Here is an 18,476-nt window from a genome sequence, read left to right on the forward strand (position 1 = left end):
GCGTGGGTCTCCAGGCCACCACGTGGCTCCCCGCCACATGCGCCCCCACTAGTCCTCCACCATGGGGGCGTGCAACCCTCCACCATGCGGCACACGGCCCCATGCCGCCGAGGCATATGGACCTCACTATGGGCCCTCTGCCGCTGACAGCGAGAGAGGTGAGGGTGAGAAGAAAGAGAGAGAGAGAGGCGCGTGGTGGCCGGAGGGGACAATGGAGCGAGGCTATGCGACTACTGTTTGGAGAGGGAAGTAGGAGAATGATGGAGGGAGAGGATAGTACGACGTGGTTGGGGGTCGGGTGTGGGTAGACAAACTGTTGAGTTAAGGTTTCACTCTCTTTTATGTTATGAAGTCGATAATGGGCCTAGATGGGCTTAATGGGCCGGGCTTACTATACATAGGCAGGCCTTTTAAGAGGTCCGCCTCTAAAAATGGCCTCCATTGACGGACCTCTTAAAAGGCGCATCTCCGTAAATCTATTTTAGGAGACGGGCAAATTTTGCCCACCTCCGTAAAAATCGATTTTAGGAGGTGGACAATTTCTGAGCGCCTCCGTAAATAAAACGTTCGTCTCCGAAAATCCTCAAGTATTTTATGAAATAGTTGGATTTTGTGACCGCCTCCGTTAATGAGTGGGCAGTGTCTCACGAAATCATTTATGTAGTAGTGTAGGATGGAGCGTGCAAGGTGAAGGGCAAGCAAGTGGCTCAGGGCATGACAAATCGTTGAGGCGGTCAAGTGCGAGTAGAGGGCTTGGCAAAGGCAATGGTGAAGAGCGGGCAAGACTAAGGTCGAAGGACTATGGAGGCCATGTGAAGCTATGAAGTGGACTGTATCACTTGAGAAGATCAAGCCAAGTAATGATGATCTTCGAAGATTTCAAGTAGCTTGATGGAGTGATGGTAGAAGGATCATCAGGTGAAGAGAAAGTCAAGTGAAGATGAAATGGTGAATTTCATATGAAGATGACTGTGGAGATGGAGTTGGTGATGTGGAGAAATCGATGCTTGTAGACATCACAATGGAGTTGAAAGGGAAATGCACAAGGCAAATGTATGCTTGTAGGACATTTCATTTCATCGACCTAAGGTTTCTAGAGAAGTCATTTTGCTGGGTTTTAGGATAGATATATAGTCATGCTATAAGAGGGGCAAATGTATTTGCTAATCAATTATCTACTCCTAGGCGAGATCTAACTCGAGAGTGCATTTAGATTGAGTGACGTGAAAAGGATGCTAGTGAAAACCTTTATGTAATGTTTTGAAAATGCGAACTTAGTGCTAAAGGTATTGGTTGTCTTGTTGGACACCTTATAAGTTAGCCATGATTGAGAGCGACACTTGGTGCGGTGTTTTTACACCCATACCGGAAGTTAAGGGTGGACACTTGTTGTCTGAATGTCTCAGTGTTGCTGTGTTTGTACGTGCTCACCGGACCTCCTCACTGGTATACCGGAGCATGTCACCGGAGAGTGAGTCCAGTGAGACTTGAGGAAGCATGACCCATATCCTTGTGCTCATCAATCACTGACTTCGATGCTCAAGCATCGATAATGACCCTTTTTTTAAGTAGTGAAAAAGAGAGACCCAAACATAACAAGAATGTATAATTACATGAAGCCACCTAGAGATTACATAGCAGGCTGCACTTGATCAGCATTGTTTAGTGGCAAGTGGAAGGTATCAGGTAGGCGACCCGGCCGGGACACTGGACACAACAACGGCTTCCTGCACGATGAATCCAGACGGAATGTCGTCGTCAGCCTTCAAATCGGCCAGCTTGAAGAATTAATCTATATATCGTACGTTGCATTAGCGCTGAAGAATACACACTAGCTAGCTAGGCAGGTACTGATTGAGAAAAAAATAGTAGTACACCTTGATCATTGTACAGTACGTGCCACGAGGCCTCATACATGCATGCACGTATACTCCACCTCGCATGCAGTTCCAAAGTGACGGCGGAGTGCGCGCGTCTGCATGCTGCCGGTAGCCTACATGCATGCATGCATTTGCAAGAGCAAAATTACGCGCAGTGGCGTGTGAGTATCTCAAAGAGTTCCCAACAGTTTCTTTCAAAAAAAGATGAAGTTTTTTGACTCGCCAAAAAATATTGAAGAGAATAAATAAGATCATCTCTAACAATTTTCAATAATTCATTTCTAAAATATAGAAAATAATTTTACATCGAAAATCCTAGGTTATTTCTAAATTATTCTAACCACTTATATATATATTCTTTCTCTTGAATATTTGCATCAGGAACCGTTTCTTACTCTTTATTATTTCTCACGCCCTTTCACCTTTAAATTGGCCAATGGATACGCGCGTGTTAGACGCGCAGATATATCCGCGCAATCGGTCTATTTTTCCAAGCGCAGAAAGATGAGTATGAGATTGGGAACCACTACGTGAAAAACGATTTTTAGCAACGGGTCGAATTTTTTGTAGGGGCAGCTGGTGATGGAGCCGCCCCTACAGTGCCGTGCTCGGGTGCCCAGACACTAGCCGCCCCTACAAATAGAACAGCAGGGGTGGCGGGTGATATGAGCTGCCCCTACAAATGGGTCTGATTTGTAGGGGCGGCTCACTCACCAGCCGCCCCCGACGTTGCTATTTGTAGGGGCGACCGGTGATTGAGCCGCCCCTATAAATGCTCCTGTATAAATAGCTCTAATTTATAGGGGCGGTTCAATCACCAGCCGCCCCTACAAATAACCTACATATAAAACAGTAGCAGCACCTTCTGCCTCCTCAGGTCACTCACTCCAACCCGTGAAAGAAAGGTGGAGAGGCCTTGGCACCTCCCAAAAATTACTCTACTAAGGGGGAGGCTTTGGTCTCAAATCCTTTGGTGGAGAGGTTGTAGAAGGTAAGAAAATGCTATTCCACACGTTTTTTGAAGTTTTAATGGTTGGAGTGAGTAATTAGAGTTTTGTTTTTCTCTCTCTTCTATGGTGCTTGAGCTACTTATGAAGCAAATTAGACCCAAGTTTTAAATGTACTAGGGTAAATTAGGGAGGGGAATAAGATCATACCCTTATTTGATCCATGTTTCTTGATTTTAGTGAACAATTAGTTAGTTTTATGGATGTTTCTTGTGCATGTGGATCTAGATCTAGGGTTTGATTTTTTTATTAATTTCATTTTTGTAAATTTATGTTTGATGAAATTGGACTAGGGTTTGTATGAAAGATATTGAGTAAAGTATAATTGTCGCTAATTGTTGTCTTTGAAATTGTTTATTATAATCAATAAATATGTATTTTAATTATTTATGGATAAATGGGCCATTAATTAATTTTTCTCTACCATGGTGTGTTTGTATGCTTCATGTAATTATATTAGATTTATATTCATATATATCTGAAGTATATACAATTATTCTCAAGTAATTATTAATTTGATTCATTTTTATATATATCTGAATAAGTAGTCCTTTAATGTTTGTTTTATTGTTGTTGTAAAAGATGGAGTACATGAACTCTTGGATGTATGGTTCATTAAGGTTCAAGGCAGGTTTTCGTGAAGAGGTGGATAAATTTATTGAAGCCGCAAAGAAGCATACAACGACATTGAAAAAGAATAGGGATACAATTATTTATCCCTGTAAAGATTGCAAGAACCGTATGGCATGGACAGATGCATGGGCGGACCTACAGTTGTGTCCGGGTATTCCCGGGCATACCCAACATTTTTGGGAAAAATTTTAGTAGTTCTTAGAGGTATATACATGTACAATATAGTCAAGGTCTCAAAATTGCGACTCTTCACTATTTTCTGCCTGTAATTCGCATCTAACTGAAAAGCAGCCCACAGGCCACACCTAACCGGACGGCCCAATGGCCCGTCTGGCCTTCTCACTCCCTAATCTCCAATTCCCCACTCCCCAAACCCATCAGGAGGCTGCCGTAGGGGTAGGGCAGCCAGCAGCTTGGAAGGTTCGAGTTCGACAGATGTGGAATCGCACCGCGCCGCCGCCAGGCCACCCGCCGCGCCGCCGCTCGCGGCGCCGGCGCCCCCCGTCCCCCCTACCGCCCCGCTCCCCCGGCAGCTACGGAGCCAGAGCTGCTCACTCAACATGACCCGAGCCACAGGAGCCGGCAAGCCCGACTGCTCCAGTACCTCAATTTGATTTTTTCGTTCAGAGGTAATCAAAATTCAAATCCCTTTGGCCTTTGCTATGTTCAGAGGTAATCAAAATTCAAATGTCTTGGCTCTTGTGAACTTTTTCTATTGTTCATCCAAATATTTTCTTGCCATGGTCATACCCTACTCTAAAATCCTGGGTCTGCCACTAGACAGATGTGACTATCATCAGGTCACATTTGATTATGCGAGGATTTCTTGAGGACTACACATTGTGGATTCATCATGGTGAAACGATTATTGTTAACGACGAAGATGAGGAGGAATACGACGATGAAACCATAGAATTCCTATCCTAATATTCAGCAGAGCTTGATGCATGAATGGATTTCGAGTTTGGCAATGAACAAGGTGGTGATGCTGGTGGTTGGGATGGTAACGATGAAGGTGGTGCCAATAATGATGGTGGAGCACGTGTCGGGGATGAAGATGATTTGGAGGACATGATTCGAGCCCTTGGACTAGAGATTTTACTAAATAGCCCGAAAGGTCTAGAAAATTTAGAAAGGGTGACAAAAGCATCGAAGGAGACTGTGTATGGTGTTGAAAAGGGTTGTCCGACACATTGGACATCGCTATGTTTTGTGCTTGAGTTGCTCATCCTGAAGGCTAAGTATGGCTGGTCAGACTGTAGTTTCAATGATCTATTGCATCTCCTGTCATGGGTGCTGCCACAACCAAACTCAGTTCCCACCAACACATACCAAGCGAAGAAGGTCATAAGTCCATTGACAATGGGGGTTGAAAAAATCCATGCATGCCCCAACCACTGTATACTTTTTCATGGCGAAACGTTCAAGTGACTAGATAAATGTCCCCGGTGTGGGGCCAGCCAGTACAAGAACAATGATCTTTACGGTGGGGACGAAGCCTCCATGGGGAAAAAGAGGAATATGAAGGGTACAAAAAAGGTGATACAAGAATCTTAGCCCCCAGAGGACACTCCATTAGGCAACGATGCAAAGCAGAGAAGAATTCCTGCCTTGGTAACGTGGTACCTACCAGTGATCGACCGCTTGAGACGTATCTTCCTAAACCCTAAAGAAGCCGCACTCATGACATGGTGGGATGATGAGTGCAAGGTGGATGATGATAAGATTGCACACCCGGCTGATTGTAGTCAGTGGCAAAGGTTTGATGAGAAGCACAAAGAATTCAGCGATGACCCAAGGAATGTACGGTTTGGCTTGAGCACCAATGGAATGAATCCCTTCAATGAGAGGATGAGCGACCACAGCACATGGCCAGTGATCTTGACCATGTACAACATCCCAACATGGTTGTGTCAGAAGAGAAAGTACCTTCTCCTCACTATTCTTATTTCTGGCCCTAAACAACCAGGCATTGATATAGACGTGTTCCTTGAGCCTTTGATGCAAGAAATGGAGAGGATATGGAGGCAAGGGGAGCAGATGTACGATGCGTTCCGAAAGGAGGACTTCATATGTAGAGCAATAATATTTGTTACTACCAATGATTACCCCACGCTGTTTGCTTTGTCTGGACAGATCAAAGGAAAGACGGGATGCTTGGTTTGCTTGGATGGTACTACATGGGTGTACCTGGATGCATCCAATAAGATAGTTTACCTAAGGAACCGATGCTTCTTAAAGACAAGTCACAAGTACCACAGCAAATTGTTCTTTAGATTTTATGACAATGCCCCAGAGATTGAACCCCCTCCGGTGAGACATCATAACGGAGAACACGTATACAGAATGGTGAAAAACATATGCGTCGTCTATGGAAAGAATAATCCAGATGGGATGAACAGAGATAGAAGCACACCTCCTATCGAAGGCGTACCTTTCAAGAAACAATCGATCTTCTTTCAGTATCTGCCTTATTGGCCAGACTTGGAGGTCCCCCATGCCATTGATGATATGCACGTGCAGAAGAATGTCTTTGAGAGTCTCATTGCTACCTTGATGGACACAGGCAAGTCAAAGGATGGTCTGAAAGCATGGAAAGACATGGTGTAGCTAAACATGATGCCACAGCTTCACCCGGTACTTGAGGCTAATGGAAAATACACTCTACCCATGGCGTGCTTCAACCTAACACCAGACGAGAAGAGAGCTATATGCACTTTCCTGAGGGGGATCAAAGTCCCGACTGGGTTTTCAGCAAATGTGAGAAGCTAGTGTCGATGAAGGACTTGTCAATAACACACTGCAAGGCTCATGATTGCCATGTGATGCTGACAGTGTTTCTACCTATTGCAATCAGGGCTATAAAGCCAGAGTTCTTGAAAATGGCCATCACTCGCATGTGCTACTTCTTTTTGAAGATCTCACAGAAGACGATTGGCAACCAAGGGCTGAGTGACCTACATGAATTTGTGGTGGAGACACAAAACCAACTGAAGATGTGTTTACCTCCTACTTTTTTGATATAATACCACATCTCATGATTCACATGGTTCATCAGATAGAGGGACTGGGCCCTTGCTACTTGCATGAAATGTGGTCCTATGAGCGGTTCATGTCGGTTCTAAGTCGATATGTGCATAATCGAGCATACCCAGAGGGCTCCATGATAGAGGGTTACAATACTGAAGAAGTCGTCGAGTGCTGTTAAGAGTACCTAAAAGTACAGAAAGGGATTGGTAAACCTGATTCTCGTCACAAGGGTAGGCTGGCTGGGAAGGGCACCAGTGGTAGAAAAGTGTTCATCGACCATGATTACAAAGAGGTGAGTCGGGCGCATTACATTGTCTTGCAGAGTACACAACTGATGCAACCGTACATTGATGAACACTTGGCTATCATTATGGCAGAGAGAAATGGCCATTCGGATGATTGGGTCATGAAACAACACAAGCAACGACTAACTACATGGTTGAAGGACCAAAACATACCACCTAGAGAAACCATAGACTCTATTACCATCAGTAGGTTGGTGGAGGGGCCATCGAGACAAGTGACATCTTGGAATGCTTATGACATCAATGGGTATACGTACTATACCCATGCAAAGGATAGTAAATATGTGAACCAAAACAACGGCGTTCAAATAGAGGCTCTCGATGGATTAGGGTGAAAGATCCAATACTTTGGCATCATTGAAGAGATATGGGAACTTGACTATGGAAGGGATATAACGGTGGCCCTGTTTCGATGCCGCTAGATCAAACAACACCAACTGAACGAGATCAGATTGAGAGTCCTGGACCTCGAGAATCTAGGCTACCAAGATGACCCTTGGGTGCTCGCTTCACATGTCGCACAAGTTTCCTGTATGTCTGACCCACAAAGTAACCTCCCCCCCGAAGAAAAAGACAAAGCATGTGGTTGCCTTCGGGAAACAACACATTATTTGAGTTGATGGCGTGTATGATGTTGAAGCTTACAATAACTACGATGAGATGCGCTATTCATAGACTTTCCTAAGAAGATTAGTGTTGTGGAAAAGAACCTCCCCAAAGACATAGTGCCATGGGAACGAAAAGGTGTGAAGGGGAAAGTCATTATAGCGGGCTAGCTAGTTGTTGAACGTGGAGTGTTTGTGTAAGTGTGTGTTTGTAAGACTTCATTTATGCATGCGTGTGAGACTATATATTTATGTACGTGTGTATGACTACATATTTTTGTATGTGTGTGAGCCTACTCCAAATGTGATGATTTTGTTTTTCTAAAATCTTGCCCTATCAAGTTAGTGTGTTGATTTGGTCATTCTTTTCATTTGACAAAGTTTGAGCACTTCAAATTTTCAAATTTTAAAAAATGACAAGTTTGAACAAGATTTTCAACCATTAAATGATTTCAGCTGAAAAAGTTATGAATACCAAAGTTGTATAACTCATCAAGATCTACAATTTTTATTTTGATCATTTCTTCATCTAACAAAGTGATATTAAACATTGTTCACAAATCAACATGTTTCTCGTATAGTTCAGGAAACTATGAGTCATATGTGAATTTATGAACAATGTTTACTAATACTTTGTCACATGAAGAAGTGACTAAAATAAAAGTTGTAGATAGTGATGAGTTCAACAACTTTTATGTTCACGACTTTTATTGTTGAAATCATTTAAGGTTTCAAAATCTTGTTTGAAGTTGCCATTTATTAAAATTCAAAATTTCAACTGTTCAAATTTGGTCAAATGAAAATATGATCAAAATAAAAGTTGTACATATTGATGAGTTCTACAACTTTGGTATTCATGAGTTTTTCATCTGAAATCATTTACTCTTTCAAAATATTGTTTCAAGTTGAAATTGTTTGAATTTCAAAATTTGAATAGTTCAAACAAAGTCACATGACAAGATGACCAAAATAAAAGTTGTACATATTGATGAGTTATACAACTTTTATGTTTACAATATTTTCATTTTATTTTATTTAATGTCATAAAATTGTAGTCGAAGTTTTAAAATTCAAATTTTGAATTTTTTTTGTTTTCTATATTGTTTTGACTACAATTGTTTATATATATATATTTCTTCATATATAGAATAATACAAAATATTATATTTGTGCATATACACAATTGTTTTTATAATACAAAATTTATGAACAATTGTTTTATAATACAAAATACAAAATACAGAATTAATAATTTTAAAAAATAACCGCCCCTACAAATCATCCCGACTACACGGGTGTTGCCTATTGGGCGCTCTCTTTTTCCTCCGATGCCATCAGGGTGCCCCTCCCGGACCTGTCCCGATGCTGGCCCGCGCCCCTTCCCCGCACCCGCGCGCCCCCTCCCCGCCCTAGGGTTTCCAACGGCGGGCGGCCTCCGCGCACCTCCACCAGTGTGCGGCCTCTGTGCACCTCCATCGGTGGCCGATGGCGCACCCACGTGCCCCCTCCCCGCACTAGGGTTTCCACCGGTGGGCGGCCTCCGCGCACCTCCACCGGCGGCCGGCGGCGCACCCGTGCCCCCCTCCAACGGCTGGGTGAACCCTGCCCCACTTTGCCACCTCTTCACCGGCGACGATCACCCACCAGGTATGCCCACTCCCTTCTCTCCCCTTCCTTCCTTTGTGGAGCTGAGCACCCCAAACCCTAAGCAATTTGAACTTGGATCTGACCCAGTTACAAGTAGTATATACATGATTCCTACTAGCTTTGAGTTTTCGCAAAAATCATCGGGTGCACACATCCTGGGTTTACTCTTGTGTGCATCCATGCTACTGCTATTAAGGTAATTAGGCCTACAATGTAGACTAGACTTTGGATGGAAGCAAAGTATAATTAGGCAATATTTTCAATTTGTATTATGGGCAGTGAAAACATAAACCTTTTTTTATGTTTTCCATGTTCTGTTGTGCTGTTTGGTTAACTCAAGCTGTATGTATTTGCTTTGTTATAAGTTGGAGTCACTATTCAAGTATTCACCCTGTCATTTGGAATCATGGCTTGCTCAAACTTTGAAAAAAAAGGATGGCACGCATCATGAAAACCGTTATACCTTTTCGCTCTACACGACTATGGTTTGGTTTGATATGGTATACACGTGTCGGTTCCTCAGAGGATGATTCGTCCAAGAAAACGAACTGATTTTATTTTAATCTAGTATCAGGGTGTTGTGTTGCTATCTCTTTAATTAAATTTGCTAGCTAATCACTCAAGGAAAGCTGTGTGTGTACTAACCTCAGACAGTGGGATCCAGAGAGCTCGAGAGAGCCAATAATATATATTTTGTCTTATTTTATCTCTCTTTTTACCTATCCTTTAATAATTGTCGAGAGGCACCGGTGAGCTAGGTTAACCTCCTTGAAGGCCCTGATACATTGACAGAGCCCGGTGCTATCAGGGATAAACAACGGTGATTTCTCAGGAGACTGTAGGAGCTAGGAAGGCTTTGTTTTTTTTTCCTCCACTGTCACATGGATCTAGACCTTTTTTTTGTTATTTTTGTCAGTTTGATGCATTTTGAGATGTTGCCATTGGATTGTTTGAGGCATGATTTCCATTTTAGCGTGACCGTTTATAGCCGATTGCTCCGAGGATATAAGCAGGACTGCAGGAGTTAAAAGTCATTGGCGATCAAAGTTACTAAGGGCTTGTTTGGACATGTTTGATACATATTAGCCTAAATTAGTTATGGTTGGCTAGCTAGTTGAAGACTTGACTAAAAAATTAGCTTAGATGCACTAAAGTTAATTTTTAGCTAGCTAGCTATTAGCTTTTGTATCAAACAAGTCTTAAGTTTAAGTGGTTCTTGGCCAACGCTCCAAGTATTATATTTGTAACCAGAGGCAATAGCATGAATAGTAATTGTGGTTATCCTAAATTTGTTTGCCGAAACATATTTTTGGGACCGGGAAATGGAAATAACTCAGCATATTGGGTAGTAATAAAAAGTATTGACAAGTTTAGCATCTGAACTTTGTTTTTAGCCTTTGCCTTTTTGGCATTGGTTGGAGACATGCCTATCTTTATTTCACCTTTGCCTTTATCTTTGAACTGCTGCTACTCAAGTTGACAAAGAAAGCATGCATGTAGTTTGGATTAGCAATCCCAGGTTTAAAAAAAATGCTGCTTTAATTTGCTTTGTTTTTTTTAATCTTTTGAGCTTTATAACTTGCTGGGTCTTGAAGGAAGGCATATGCTATTGGGCCTGGGCCTGGGCCTGGGTTTGGGCCTTCTGGATGCTTCTTTGCTTCCTCTTCTCCCAAACAACCTGTCGCTGTCAGCTGACCGCTCGTTGACCTGTGATTTTGTGAGCTTCTTTTTCTGTTGTCTGCCAGTAATTTGCCTAACAAAAGTTCTAATATATGCACATGGCTCTGCAGTGATATATATTCTTCTTACATTGTCATTTGTCAGTATTATGATGATTTTCAAGTTTTAGTAAAAATTAAAAATACACTATTGTTGTTGGCAAATTTCCAACTGTTTTTCTACTGTTTATTGTGTTTGCTAACTGAATGTGCATAAGACAATGCCTATGCATCTCTCTTACTATGTGGCTGGTGGCTACTAATCTTCTCTGTACTTGTTGTCTTCTCTGTACTCCTCTTCTACTACTACTCTCCTCTACTCCACTCTACTTGTACTTCTATCAACTAATTCTACTACTTCCCTACTACTACTGTCAACTACTTCTGATTGTCCGATCTGCCTATCAGGTTCGGAAGATATTAAGCATATGATGTTCATGTGTGATCGAGCAAAGTCAGTATGGCAGCTGTTGCTTTTTTTGGAAAGCAGCACCTTCTTTTTTTTTGCCAAATCTCCCCTCTCCTCTATTTTTGCCATCTTTCCTATCCTCTATGTTTTGGAGGCAGCAGCTGCTTTTTTTACACATTTTCCTCTCTATGTTTGTTAAGCAGCTGTTGCTTTTTTTTTTGCCAAATCTCCCCTCTCCACTCCTCTCCTTTGTTTTGCCGATGATGAAATTGTCCAAGTCCATACATTATATGGAATATGAGCTGATGATCAAGAACTTGTGAGGAACTTGGCATCATTAGCAGCCGCCCCCTACATTACCTTCTCCTCTCTTCTCTGTTATGATGCCTTGATGCTCCAAGTTCATGATCAAATGATGATTTACATGTTTCTGAGGCCTCTACTACTGCTACTATTCATTTTTTATATATTGTTATTTTATAGGACTACTTTGGTTTATAGATCTTTTTTATTTCTTATACCTTCTCGCGTACCTAAAGCATACTTTCTTGCATCTATTAGAACAAAGCGTGAAATAATGACGTGGACACCAGACAGTGCAGTTCGATGCCCCGAGCATGATGAGCAGCCAACCTATGAGGAGCAAGCACTAGAGGACCAGCTTACTTAGGAATAGTTTGATAACGAGGTAGAAAAGGATCTAGAAGTGATGCTTACTCAGAAGCAGTGTGACGAGGAGGATGGGGGAGCAGGAGAGGCTGTTGAAGGTGAAGAAGAAGAGGATGATGATGATGATGACTTAGAAGAGGGATATGAAAGTCCCGGGGATCCTTTCCCACATGAAGCCAGAAGGAGGCCAACGGAGGAAGATTTGGACAAGGATTTTGACCCGAACGAGGAGGTAGGGAAAAAGCCTTAGCTTGTAAATTTTGCTAAAGCTTTGGTTGTGTTACCTCTGCTAACACTTTGACCTATCATATATACAGGTCCCTCCTGAAACTCAGAAAAGACGATGTCGACGTCCATGACATCTCGCTGGACAAGATGGAGTAGAGGAAAGGAGAGCAGAGGCAACAGCCACAGAGACGGATCACGATGCCTCTGCTCCACAACCTCAAGACACAACCACGACTACCAAGCCTAAGAGGAAACGAGGGGATAGAAAAGGAAATCTATATCTAGATAAGGCATGCTATGTGATAACAGAGGTCGGGCCAGCAGGGGAGATCCTTGAGCCGAAGGAATTAAGAGGACAATTCTGTAATGCGATCGGGACCCTAGTAAGAGATAAATTGAACCCAACAATCCCTAACTGGAAAGAGGTACCAGAGAACAAAAAGAGTGAACTATGGGATAGGCAGCTGAAGCTCAATTTTAGATTTCCAGAGGGTAAGCACGAACTGGTAAAAAAATGCTTTCAGGATGATGGGAGAGTCATTCCGATGTTGGAGGTCGGAGCTCAACATGAAGTATATCCAAAAGGGGTTAACTCCCTTCAACGAGTTCGGCAAAATAACTCCTAGTCAATGGGAGGAGCTCGTGGCTCAGAAGACTTCACCGGAGGCATTGGAGCTTAGTGCCCGTAACACCGAGCTGGCGAAGAGGAACAAACACCACCATCATCTAGGCCCTAGTGGCTACTATGCCAAGGAAGAGCAGTTTAGGAAGATGGACGAAGAGGCCACAGCTGCTGGGAATATCGATGTGACGAATTTGAAGGTACGCTCAAGGAATTGGATATATGCGAGGAGTACAAAATCATCCGGCGGTAATCTCAAGTTTGATAAGCCAGAGACCCAAGAGGCAGTATCAAGGATACTGAAATATGCTGAAGACAAGGAGAAGGGCTCATTCAATCCTTCTAGAGAGAGGGACGAGCTTAGCCTTGGCTTGGGAAACAAGAAGCACATAGGCCGCACTAGGGGGCTTGGGAAATGGATGACCTGGAACCAAGGATTCGAAGAGGACATGCACATGTACAAGAAACATGGCAGAGACCGGGAGACTAGTCTTGAGCTCCAAGTGAAGGCTCTAGTTGCGAAGGCGCTGGAGGAGCAAGGACTGTCTACGGAGCCACGGATATTAGTGACGCCGCCAGGAGAACTGGCATTAGTTGGCAGCCCTCTGAAAGTTCCTAGCAGCCAAGGTTCCACTGCAGCCACAACCCCCGTCGATCGCATACGGGAACCAACTAGTTGCACCTTGGTGTTTCTCAGCGGCCGGCAGAACACTGTGATGGAGGTGGCAATGGGTGTGGCACATCCTCCTGGTGGCTTACACCATAATAATAAGATACCACCGGACTACACTAGGGTCAAGGTGCATACAGTGAAGCCCGAGTTCATGCAGTGGAGAATAGACTATGCAACTCTTGAGGGGCTAATGTTACTCGGAGACGTTATGGGGCAGTTCATCCTCTGGCATAAACGGGACATTATATTGACTGCTTCTTCGCTACCTCCCCCTCTCCCAAATTTGGAGAGAGTTGTTGAGGTCAGGGAGATATTTTCACTATCTCGTGACCACCACATTCCTAAGATGCCACATTCTTTCCCGCCTCCTAGCGAGCATGTGCCTGATGAGATGCCACAACCTTCTCCAGCTCGTACCGAGCAAGTGCATGATGAGATGCCACAGTGTTCTCAATAAGCACAGTCGATACATGAACAACGAGTGCCTCCTGAAGAAGGTGATGCACAAGAAGATGAGGACGTGCTTGAATGCGAACTTCGAAAGAAGCATCCAATCACCATAAGGCCAGTTTATGTTTCGATGAAAGACGTCTCGTCGGTGTTCAAGTGGTTTTTCCATGACCAGTTCAAGCCTGAGAACCAAGTTAAAAAAGTCCCATCACGGGGTTCTGAGGAGTCCATCACTAGCAAACTCCACCAAATTGCAAAGCAGTATTCAAATGTTGATGCCATCAAATGGTCAAAGGATTGCCCAAAAACATATGAAAGAGGCAAGCCCTTCCTACCAAACCGGGACATCTAGCGCCTACCACTTGGAATGAGAAGGTTCCATGATTGGTACTTGCATGTTCTCCCAACGAGCATAGATCGCATACAAGCATGCTTCCCCACCGACATATTTGGAAGCCCAGCCGGAAAAATTGTCTTTGACTTCAATGACATGCACACATGCTTTCACTTGGGAGAAATAGAGATGAATCTAATTTGCACGTGGTGCTTGTAAGTCCTTGTCCTCTCTATATGATATGAATGTAATCTTTAAATTTTGTTGTAACTAACCTACGCTGTGATTTGTAGAATGCAAGTGCACATTGTCAAACAAACGCCAAGTGTGAAAGCCGGGTATCTAGACCCTCAAGCTATAGCCCAAACAAATTTTAATTACCCTAAACAGTAGACACCGGATGCCAAAGAGCTAGCTGCTACAAAAACTCTTTGGGAGAAAGAGCACATCCGTACGGCGAAACTAAGGGAAGAGTCCCTTAAGGTTGCGGCATACATTGCCCTGGCTTTCAAAAATCTCCAACAACACTCTACTATATGGCTACCATACAACTTTGAGTAAGTTCAACTCTATACTTAAAGCTTTGTTCGATATATTTTATTCGATGCAAAAGAGCTTATCTAGTTCTATGATTAAATCCATGCAGCAACCACTGGATTTGTATAGCTGTCGATGTTGGGAGGAGCATGGCATGGGTCTTTGATTCAATAGATAGGGACCCGGTGACATACAAAGACTTCATATCGATTCTCAAGACGTATACATATCGACAATCCTCATTAGCTTATATGTTTGTATACGTACTTGTAACGTTCACTTTTGGATTCTAACAATTTGCTAAAATAATTCGAACAGGGCATTTAGGTTCTATGTCACTAATCATCACGGAAGGCATGATCCACCAAGGAAGGAAAAGCTGGCTATAAAAATACTATTTGCGGTAAGTGTAACTTACTTCTTCAGTACTCCGATACATGGCTGTCAAAAGCATTACTTAATATTTTCATATGCAAAACACACAATGCCCTAAGCAGAAGCCTGGGAGTGTACACTGTGGATACTATATATGTTCTATGATGAGTAACACCGGTGCCAATAAGAGACACCCCTTAAGGGTAACTTTGAACCTCTTCACCCGTAGTATAAAAACTTCGTAAATGGTATGAAATACTAAACCGAAACTTGTTCTCTTGAAGTGGAGAGAAGAGAAAGGAACGAAAAGAGACCCATACAAGGATGACCAACTCTTAGAGCTCGTCGGCGACCTTTGCAACTTCATATTGGACCAGATTATACACGTCAAAGGCGCCTACCATGACCGAGAGTCTGAGTTAGGTACAAATCCTCAGTACCAACACGTTCGTGAGACTGAAAGGCTAGCTCTAGGACGTTGATAACAATGTGTATGGAATTTGTATATTTAATGATGAATTGTATATATTCTTGTGAATTAGACTTGTAATTGTAGTTTATATAATACTCTTGTGCTTGTAGTCGTGGTCGCGGGGCGTTCAGCAACTCGAACGCGGCTCGGAACATTGGTCGCGGGCCATTTTGGCTACGCGAACGCTGGTCGTGGGGCGTTCGGCAACGCGAACGCGGTTCGGAACGTTGGTCGCAGGGCGTTCGGCAACACGAACGTGGTTCGGAACGTTGGTCGCGGGACGTTCGGCAACGCGATTTTGAATTGTAAATTTATTTTTTTTTGCGGGAAAACGTACTGTAGGGGCGGTTCTAGATTGAACCGCCCCTACAAACAGGTATTTGTAGGGGCGGCTAGTACTACAGCCGCCCATACAAATCGATTTGTAGGGGCGGCCTGGGAACCGCCTCTACAAATGCATGATTTGTAGAGACGGTTCGGTAGGGGCGGCTGGCCAAAGCGCCGCTACAAAGCGTTACGAGCCGCCCTAAAAATTGATTCTGTAGTAGTGAACTGTGGGAGATAGTCTTTTTCATTCTTGCCAAAAATACTAGATTGGGAGGCTTTATTAGGACCTTGGGGATGCTGTTCATATATACACTTAAGCTAGATTCATTTAGGTTCAGTCCGACAAGGTTGGGTTGAGATGTTGTGCATATAGAAATTAAAAAGAAATAATGACGACATGTACAAATAAGAAATTAAAAAAGGAACCTAAAAATTAAAGTAGATCGAACTGGCAACTTGTACTTGAGTAACATGAATGCACGTTCGCTGCCCATGCCCTTGACCCTTTCCCTCGTCTCTCTCTCCTAGACTAGCTACTACTACAAAGACTGTTTTTTAGACTAATTTCTTATTTGTTCATATCGAATCTCTGCCACGTAGCTAATTTTTTGGGCCGATCAAAGTACACTTCTTAGGAAAACTACTGCAGCTATGTCTGGCGTGATTAGCCGCCACTAACTTGTGTACGAAAAACTGTCCGACGGCTGGCGCCACCATGCATCTCGCTTTATACGCGCGTATATTCTCTTAGCATGCAGCTGGAGGCACTCCACTCCAACGACAACATCAAGCCAGGCCACCGGCTTTAGTTTCGCCATTTAGCCTGCACCCTGCAGACTTTGGCTGCTCCAAATTAATGACGGCACTAGCGGCCCTAGGTACACTCTAAAAGCCACCAGAGGCAGCAGTCGCCATATTGGTACTCGATGTCTCCGTCCCTAATTATAAATCATTCCAAGAATTTTAGAGAGTCAAAGTTTTTTAAGTTTTACCAAATTTATATAATAAGATAATAATATTTATGATACCAACTAAATATTATTAGATTATTCATTAGTTATATTTTCATAGTATACCTATTTGATGTCATAAATCGTTGTGTTCCTTTCAATAATTTTGGACAAACTTGAGATGCTTTGACTCTTCAAGATTCTTGAAATGATTTATAATTTGAAATGGAGGGAGTATATTTTACTAGCCTCAAATCGCTCAACACAACCACAAAAGTGGTACTTGATCGAGGAGCTCAAGAAAACTTGTAATTAAGTGAACAATGGAGAATCTGAATCTAGCTACATACGAGATTCACCTTGACCCTCCACCTTAGGAAGAGATTCCAACTGTATTGACACAGATTCCTTTCACCACTGTTCGTTGAATATTAATTTTTGCCGTCTTTGATCTTTCATGTGCTACCATGTAACTTTGCATCTTTCCAGCTTCATACTACACATCTTTACAACTACATGCCTTCAGATATTAATTATGTGATAATAACAAGGGACACCAACTCACCAAGGCATGCATGCATTTCCCCCTGCCAAAATAAATTTCATGTTTTTTTTCCATATGTCTTTATAAATTAATTGATCTAACTGCTGCTTACTAATTATTATTATTTTTGTTTCAGTTTGAATTAGCTGTTATATGTCATAGATGGATATGCTAGCATACATACATCTATATAGACCGTACTACGTTGCGAGCATATATATGTCGGCGCCGGCTGAATATTCCGAAGGGAGACGGCGCATATATATTCTATTGATGACAACTTCAATTACCTATTGTTGCGGACTGCGGTACGGTCGGGGTCATCCCTGACGGCGGTAACGACAAACCGATCAAGGTATCACATAGGAGTACTACGTACGCACACACGTACGTCCCGTCTTGCCTTGCATGTGACAATGTGAATTATTCTCCTTTCCTGCATGTTGATGTCTTTGTTTACACAAAAGGCAGCTAGCTACGGGTGGTCTCATGCATACTCACCATCGCTAGCTGCATGTAATCAACTATAATAATGACAATGTAATGTGCATAAGCCAGTAGCTAGCCAACATGCAGCATGTGTGCCCTTCTTGACTGGACTGGACTGGACTAATTCAACAGAGATGAACCAAATATATATTACATGGTGGCAGTAGAAAATAGATGACAACAGAGATAAAACAGAAAATAGATGGCAAATATATATTACATTCATTCTCGTTCAATGAACCAGCATTTAAGTTATTACATTAGAGATGTCTTCATCATTGTTTCACAAACACACATCATTCATACATGAGCAACTAAAGACAGTCATACATATCAACCTTTCTTGAGAAAGAGGTCTGGTAAAATGTAATCCGAGATTTGTAACTGCTTGCTCCAGTTTCTGATCCTCTAGAACTTCGGATCCCGCGCTAAGTCACCTTCCTTGTTGAAGAACGTATTTCCTTCATGCGCGCTCTCCGTGACAAACTTACATATGCCAGTTACTGTTTGTCTGAAGTTTTGGTCGACCTTCTCCCTTCGCTACCATCCTTGTGCTTTCTTGAGCTGCCGCC

The sequence above is a fragment of the Miscanthus floridulus genome, chromosome 1, assembly GCF_019320115.1.
Source record: "Miscanthus floridulus cultivar M001 chromosome 1, ASM1932011v1, whole genome shotgun sequence".
Classification (NCBI taxonomy): Eukaryota; Viridiplantae; Streptophyta; class Magnoliopsida; order Poales; family Poaceae; genus Miscanthus; species Miscanthus floridulus.